The sequence below is a fragment of the Cygnus olor genome, chromosome 1 (genome assembly GCF_009769625.2).
Source record: "Cygnus olor isolate bCygOlo1 chromosome 1, bCygOlo1.pri.v2, whole genome shotgun sequence".
Classification (NCBI taxonomy): Eukaryota; Metazoa; Chordata; class Aves; order Anseriformes; family Anatidae; genus Cygnus; species Cygnus olor.
The window spans coordinates 97,966,656-97,975,388 of record NC_049169.1 but is presented as its reverse complement, the minus strand read 5'-3'; the positions used below and the strand labels follow the sequence as shown (position 1 = coordinate 97,975,388).

At 43.9% G+C, this 8,733-nt stretch overlaps 1 long non-coding RNA gene across 2 annotated transcripts; it reads right to left on the bottom strand.

The window, feature by feature from the left end:
* Positions 1–481: 481 nt before the first annotated feature.
* On the bottom strand, positions 482–7,454 carry LOC121076909. Of its 2 annotated transcripts, XR_005823787.1 has the most exons (3): positions 7,050–7,454; positions 6,077–6,126; positions 482–5,848 (listed from the first exon to the last, which is right to left on the bottom strand). It is a non-coding gene; the product is annotated as an uncharacterized LOC121076909 (long non-coding RNA). The 2 variants fall into 2 exon arrangements; XR_005823788.1 differs by lacking the exon at positions 6,077–6,126.
* Positions 7,455–8,733: the final 1,279 nt, after the last annotated feature.

Below are 8,733 nucleotides of genomic sequence, written 5' to 3'. Positions count from 1 at the left end.
GCTGCTAGGGAGCATTAGATCACAATAACAAGTACAGAATAGCTGCAGATTTTATGATGGCAAAGTCTAGGGAAGGGGCAGAGAGAGAATGTGGCTGTTCCAAGTCTAAGTCACATAACTGAATTCCTGGGAGTCAACGCATGCAGTGTTTTTATACCTACTTAAGCCTCTGGATTATAGCACAGAAGCAAATTTGTCTTCTTTAAGTTATCTTAGGCTGAATGGGAGAAAGTGTTCCAGAAAACTGAAATGGTGAAATCCAAGTCTTGTGGAGGAAATTCAAATACATTTTCTTTGATGATAATAATAAAAAATCTGGAAGATGCTGAAATCTGAGGGAGTCACCAGCCCCTAAATCAGTTTGCTCAGTCCAGAGCTGACCATTTGGGGCAATCCTATTTAGTGCCGTTGCTGTAAATGAAATGAAAGCTGGAGAGAACTTTTGCTGCCCAAGGTTGTAGTGGTGCTGAGGTAAAGCTACGCATAGCCTTCATACCCACAGACCCCTCAGTGAAGGTTGCAAGCAGCACTCCAGGAGACCTGTGTGGAAACAACAGGGGAAGTTTGCTGAACATGAGAATGTTCACACAAGTGTCTCTGGTGGATTCTGGTGACAAGCAACGTAAGTAGGAACTGACATCAACTCTAAGCCCCAGCAGGCAGCAGCAATAGAGAACTTCCCTTCTGCTGTCTCCACCGCTGCCACTTGGGGCCTGAGGCCTCCACTTGAAGACTGCATTCATTCTTCATCACTTCGCTCCTCGTTGACTCAAACTGCCAAAGAGGACATCTGGTAGCAAAAGGAGCTGGTGCTTTTTCTGAGGTGGAAAGACAGTATCTTTATTAGCAGCCGCACTTAGACTTCTGACTAATTTCATCTAGGCCACTGAACAGTTGGAGGATGACAGCAACTCCATTGAGTTTTGAGGGTACAAGTGCACCTAAAGGCTTCAGCTGTATGGACATGTTTGGCTAGTGAGTGACAGATCTGCCATCGGGTACAAAGTCAGGGATGACATTCTAAGAGGAGTTGGCATCTGTGATCGGTTCATTGGTCATGACACCTGAGGCAGGACTTTGCATAAGTCTCAGACCCTATTTCCAATGCCTTTAATGATTGCAGTCACCGAAGTGAATTGTGTTGAGGGGACAGAGGCTCCATTAGAATGGATAAAGGAAAGACAAGTGTGAAGAGCTGTGTTACTCTCTATTGGGGCTGGGATATTCATCCTAACCCCAGGGCGGGCTACAGAAAGGTCTCCAAACTTCTCAGCAGAGATTAACTTCCTCATTGCCTCATAGTTTATTTTTAAGATCCGTATGTATGGTTATCAGAAACTGAATCCCATCCTAGATTACCTGATCTCCTAAGGATGGAGCAAGAATTCGGGAATCAGGATAGGAGGTTTAGGGAAATGGAGGCCACAGGCTAAACTGATTTCCTAAGCTTTATGAGATAACTGAAGGAGTCAGCAACAGTGCTAGAAGGAAATGCTAAGAAGTCTTTTTCCATGTGCAGCTGTGAAGCTGCACTATCCCTGATCTTGTTGCAAAGTGAGAATGCAGCGAACAGAGAAAGAGACAGGATATTTGGTGAGGAAGGACCAGAGCACAGCACGGCCTGAGCTGGTACCCTTCCTGCACAAGGGGGACCAACGACAGGAAACCCAGGGAGGGCAGGCAGTAGGACAACAGAGATCTAGGAGCCTAAAGTAAGGTCTCTACAGGGATGTGGATTTTAAATAATTTGTGAAATGCACAGGAAGCCAGAAGGGTTTTAAACAGGGATTGTAAGGACAAACTCATTGCTCAAGGAAAGAGGATCCTGATTCATTTGATGATTCAGATGCATTTTGCATGTCTTCTATACTGAGTAGAAAAAACAACCCGATTTATTGGGCTTGTCTTGTTTTGCTTCCTGTGTAATGTGTTTCTAAGGATTTATTTTATTTAATTTTTTTGAGCTGAAAAAGACTCATGGGACAATAATGGAGCACGGTGCAGTGATGCTAACACACCATAGCATTTCTAGTACTCTGATTCAAGTATCTCCACATGGCACAGTGTGGACCAACCAGCTAATTCAAAGCCAGTTTACAACTCTTAACCTTGACAGCCACTTGTGTGTCTGACTACATTCTGGGCTTTCTACAGGGGCCTTTTCTTTTTGTTACTTCACTGAATATTTTTTCCTAACTGAAAACTTTGTCACTTCAACCCTGTTTAGCCCAGGTTACAGTGATGGGAGAGGGGAAGCTACTAGTGTTTGCTTTCTGTACCAGGAACAATAATGTTGGAAGCACTAACGAAGAGTAGGAAGGGTGTTTTTGTAGAAAACATGTTGCCTGCATTTGAGCTGAGAATGCTAAAAAAACATTATTGCCAGCTCCAAACTTGACAGGTTGCTGCCAAAAACAGAAGCATTGCCAATAAAAGCAAGGAGAGATTTGTTAAGAATACAGGCAGGAGACTGCCTTTGCTCCTTGCGAGTGGAAAATAGTTGGAAGTGATTTGTCCACTTAGAACATCTTTATCAAATGTGCCATATGTACTTCAGCTCAAACTTAATATTTGCTAGTAAAGAAAGAGGAAGAAAAGTGACAAAAAAACAAAACAAATGTGTTTATGTCTATGTAGAATAAAAAGGAGAAAGTCAAAATGGAAATGGAGAGTCCTTTCTTTGTCAGTCATGTGCTGCTAGAATTACAAACAGTCAAGAAATGGGACTCCAGGATTTGGCCATGGGGAGAAGACAAGAACTAGCCATCAGTTAGCATGGATAAGCTCCTGGGACAGGGAATGCAGCAACAGAGAAGAAATTATCAGAGAGAGAACTGAACAGCTCCTTGTTCAAAACCTGCTCTGATTTTAGTATTCTGAGCAGAGCCCTGTGTTCTCCTCTGGCATATTCTGACCCATCTTGACCACTGGTTAAGCTATATGCCAATTACAAAAAGAGGAACCACACTCCATAATTCAAATGATCTAGATTTTCAGCTATTTGAAAGTCAGTTTTGAGAGCTGCGATTAAAGCCAGATCAATTCAATGCAGAAAAGGCATCACCTGAGGAAGTTGGTTGCTAGGTTTTGGGTTGAGATCAAGCTTTTCCCTAAGCCAGGAGAAGCTGTGGATTTTCATCCCTTCTGCCAGAACATGCCTGCTGCTGCCCCATCCATCCATCATTACTGCCTTTAAGCATGATTGCTTTAAGTAAACTCATTAATAGCTGATTTCTTTGGAGTTCCAGTTGGGCTTATTGAAAGAGTTTATATTCTGTTTCCAATTATCTGTAAATAAAACATAACAGCTACAGACACCAAAGGAGGGGGAAGGTAGAAATGGAAGAGAGAATAGTCAAGGGAGCTTTTTGGATTCAATTAAAAGAAGTTGGTCCTTAATTCATGCTATACCAAAACCATGTGAAGCTTTGGGATTATTTTTTTTTAATTGAAGTTTCTTGAAGTGTCTTTAATTTGCTCTTTAAAGTTTAGTCCATTTCACGTCAACTGAACATCCTCATCCCATAGCCAGTACTTCCTAAAACATACTTATTTACCTAGCGTCAATCTCAGATTATCCAAGCAGCACCAGACAGACAGTTTCACCTCTCAGCCTCCATTCCCCCAAGCCCCCAAAAGGGAATAGATTATCCCTCTTGCCTACATGCCTGGATTTTCAAGAACCTGCATATTTCCTTATTTTTGGATGTGATCTAAAAGCTACTTGTGGTCAATGCAAAGACTTCAACAGATTTCCCTGGGCTTTACCTCAGGTTAATAAATATACTCTGAAGTATATTACTCAGACAAATAACACTGGAAACACAGTGTTAATACCAGGGCTTCTTCAGTCAGTTCTTTGGCTGGCAATATTCCCACAGAAGACAGACTGAGTGAAAACCAAGTGTAGAGCTCCAGATTTCATCCATTGTTTTCTAAAACAACGGATGTGTAATGCAAATTGTACTGCTTTGTTAGGACTGAAGTGCATCGACTCAAAAGGGTTTATTCCCAAAGAAATTTCATGGTGAGCAAGACACATTGTACCCAGACGGTGGGGCTAATGTCCCAAGAAGTTTAATGGCCACAGGAGATCTGGCTTTTTGTTACACCCTAGGTAGTGCAAGCCTGAAGAGAGCATCCCTGGTGAGCAGCACTACCCTTATTTCAGAAGCAGGGAAGAGGAGAGAATAAAAGCTCAAAGCTAAGCTCCTGGCAGACAACAGGAAACCTCCTGTTAGCCTCAGAGGTGCCCAGATTTAGCTAATGAATCAGTGGCACAGGCAGGAAACTGACCCAAACCTCGCATGAATGACAGCAGCTCTACACGTTGGCCCCGTGGCTCTGCTCCTTTTAGCTTTGTCTAAACTCCTTGAATTCATTTAGTAGGGTTGATTAATGGTTATTAGCCTTGGCCATTCATCAGTGCTGATGCTGGGAAGCAGTGCAGAGACACTTCTGGCCTTTTAGGTCCCATTTGGTTTAATGCTGCTTCTGCTGAGGTCTCTCTGATTAGTGTTCAAGACCCTGACAGGAGTCTTTCTGTGGTGAAGATCCAGCACAAGTTGATACTGGGAAAAAAAAAAAATCCAGCCAAACAGAAATCCTGCAATGTTTCCTCAGTATCTCACAGGCTATGAGGGTTTACCTCTTAACAAGATTGCTGTGATGAACAGATGCGCCCTGACCTAAAAATTCTCAGCATTTTGATCAGTGTATTAACACAACACTTAAATTGTCAAAATTATTTACACCTCTGAACACATTTATTTTGCTAAGCAGTTGGAAGGAGTGTGCTGAATGCCTGAACAATGGCACCGACCTGTATGAGAGACTCAACTGGCTCCTTGGATCATGCACCCCGGGATGGTGCTTGTCAAAGCAGGACAGCTCCATGAGTGTGGATTGTCACCTTGAAGTCACACCAGCCAGGACAGACATTTCTTTCTTCCCAGCCTGGAAGAGGTGAGCCATATGTAGAGAATGCCCTGCTAGCTTTCAGAGGTGCTGCTCATCCAAGCACAACATGTCAGAAGGGTAAGTAAGGAAAGCCAAGCATGAAGCTTCCTACAGCTGGGCAAAAAGGGCAGTATTTGTGGTCAGGTAAGGGACCACGAGGTTTCAGGGCACATCTCTGTGACATGTTAATCAGCAAGTTCCTCTTCTGATCCTGTTATATAAAACATGCCAGGGTATTCATCCTCAGGGGCTGTCTCTGGGGGCAAAGGCTGAGGATTTCAGTTTCTGGAGCCCAGGATGTCTTCAAGAAGCTGCCAACATCATGTTTCTGTCTGGAAATACACCAAAACCAGTGGTCCAACTTGGAGAGGGTCCAGGGAGCAAGGAAGGAATGAGCAACAGTGATTCACTATTACACAGACCTGGGATGCTGACTCCTTCCACAGGTGGGTAGTTTAGATACCAGGGATCAAAGACATTATCTCCAGCAGGAGGGATTTACACACATACCTGCTTGGCACTGACAAAATAACTGCTAAACAAAGTGAAGGCTCCAGCCTTTGAAACCTGTGCCTGTATTAGTTTGAGGCTCAGGGCTCATAGTTCCTTGGGCCTTGTTAACATTTGAGGATCCAACAAATGACTGGTGTTCTGGTGTAGCCTTGAAGCAGTCAATGTAACAATCTTAAAATGGGAACAAAGAACTGGGGAAACTTGTATGTCAGTCTACATGCATATAGTTTAATGCTGGCTGCAGTATCATAGTAAGGAGACATCTTCGTTCCTAAGCAGACGACTTCTGTTTCATAAATGTAGCCCTTCCTGGTTCTTGCCAAGCAAGCATGTGGCAGTATAGAAGATGATAACAACCTGCAATCCTGTGAGATCCCTATGAAGAAAGGGGGTGAGACTACACAAAGACAGAAACTTGTAAAAACAGTGCAGAGATGCTTTTATTTCCAGCCTCAAAGCTATGTGCCCAAGCCTGTGAAGAAATATCCCTGTTTGGGTACTAACAGTTGGCCAAGGGGTGCGTGGACAAAAAAGTTAGTCTTTTCCTCCAGTGAGATGAGAAAGGGGTAAGTGGTGAGATACACTTGCCATGCAATTCCCTCACCCGCCTGTAATGTAAGGAAGCATACAATGTATTTGGTGAGTACAGTGACCCTGTGGAAATGAGAGCTGCTGTTGGGGAATGCTACAACATGTTTGTGCTTATATAATATAGAAGAAACATACTTAGAGCAACAACCAAGAAGTCTGGCATGAACATTCATTAAAGATCCCTGCGAGTGCCCCCACCTCTGAACTGCAAGGACTCTAGTTTGTTCAGACACAGAGCTAGGCCTATGGAAGGAGCAGCAAGAGCTGCTAAACTGGACCAAAGACAGCACCAAAACAATGGCTGCTAGAGCAGAACCAGTGCCTGTGCCAAAGGCAATAATTTTCATGAAGCAGGAAAGCTAATTAATAAATCAGAATCCAGCATACCCCACAGAAACAATTCAGGAGACTGGAGGATAACAAAGTTCATGAATAGGGATGGAAGATGGAGAAACAGCCCCATTTCTCCCTGCAGCAGGGTATCTTCTGCAGAAGGAAGGCATAGCTGCCTAAGGAGTGGTAAAGTTATTGACACAGACTTCCAGTGAAGAGAATTTATATGGTGTGATAACAGAGCCAGGGAGATTCACACATGCAAGGCACATCTCTGAAGACTGCTAGCCATTCAGCTACCATTGCAGTTACTCTGCTCTAAGATCAATGACTAATTTGATTTCTGCTGGACTGCAGACCTAGCTGTCATGTAATACCAACCAAAACGATAAGCAGGAAAATGAGCTGAGAAAAATACATCCGTATGCTGATGACATGCATTGGTCAGCATGAGGCAAATGCAATTCATAGGAAATGCATTGTTCTGTCCTTATTGAAAAGTACAAATAACAGCAGCCTATTATGTGATCAAAACAGTTAAATACTTCCTACTCTCAGGAAGGATTCAAAGGAAGACACAACAATGCCTCAGGAAAGTAGAGAGCAAAACCACAACAGCATGAAGAATTTCAGTATCAATGTATGCACTTCACCTAAAGCAAGCTTATCTGGGTTCCAGCATCTCCCTGAAGGTTATAGGCATGATGACCACCTTGTCTCTCCAGAGGGATCACAGCAACACTTAGCCATTTCTCCTGACAAGGACCAGAGAACTGACTGTCTTTTATTGACATGGAGTTGACGAGACAGGACACATCTGAGAGTACCAGCAGGACACCTGTGCAGGAGCAGCAGGAGAGGGCAAGGAGCTGAGGGTGGCCACAACACAGGTGGGACAGCACCTTCATCAGCAAAGCACAGCCCCGCAGTGCTTGAGCAGGGCAGAGCAGTGGCAGTTCAGTGACAGCCAGACAAGGTGAGGTGATGTGTCAGTGCAGGACCCTATCCAAGGAATCCCATCAGGAACAGCAGAAGACAGGATCAGTGCTGGTCAAAGGTCCCAGATCAGTGCTTCTCAGGGCAATTAAGGCCAATTGGTGCCCTCAGGGCAATTAAGGCTAATTATTGCTGTCAGGGCTCTAATAGCATCTAGAAACAACACCCCTGTTAAGCAGTGAGTGTTTCAATCTTTCAGTTTGAAAACCTCATGAAATGAGAGATGCTATTGCTCAGTTTATAATGCAGAACTGTGGTGGAATGCCAGAACATCCCCACCACATGGTGAGGGTGAAGAGATTGTTGGAAATCTTATCCAGCACTCTATCAAAATAGTCCCAGAAGGTGAAAGCCCTGCAGGGCTAAAATAAAGTTAGGTGTTGACCCCTTTGTGCCACTTGTGCTGCCTTGACTGTCAAGCCTGCAAAGAAGAACAGATCAGCTTCTATAGCTATCTATAGAAGCTTATGCCAACTTGAAGAGGAAAAGCTAGTGGCAAGACAAGCCCTGGTCATATAGTGAAAATAGATTATGGCCTGCCACTGACATGCCTAGAGTTCATGATCATACATGGCATTAAAATGATAATTTCTGCAAATGACTGGACCCTTAGAAACTGAGATACATTAAGGATGTGATGGGAACCCAGGAAATTATGAGAAGGGACAAGCAGATTCTGCCTACACCAGTAAGAAGTGTACAAGCCCTTGTATTGGATCACAAACAGTGGGTACATCTACTGTGTTTCATGCATAAATTTGGATATACACTTAAAATTATCTCATGTGCTTTAAATCAAAATTATCTCATGTCATCAGCACACATCTAAGCATCACCTGCCTTTAGTGCATGCAATGGGAGACACACTGTTCCCAGCCTGAGGCTGCCACCCTGATTTTTATGTACCCTCACAGTGATACCACATGGACAGGTTTGGGCAGATAAATCTTCTGTTGGATCCTTATGGTGCCACACACTTCAGCGGCCCCTGGAGTTTGTAGGTGGCCCAGGGCTGGAGCATCCTTGTAACGGCACAATTAGAGGAGTCACAGGCTGGTGGTGTACGCCCATGGAGCACAGTGAGGGGAATGCGCCACAGTTTTTGCTCATTTCTTGAAAGTACGTAGCCTTAACGAAAAAGCACCATAAGAGTAGCCAAGGAGATGCAGAAAGGCTTTTGAAAGGAAATCACATGGGAGACAACAAACCTGAAAAGCTGAAATTTGTGGAAATTCTTAAGAGATCCCTAAACTGATGATGGCCAGGAAGATCCCTTTCTGTTCATTGTGTCTTTGCATTCTTCCCTAGCCAGCTGCTGCTGGCCAGTACTGCAGGCAGGAC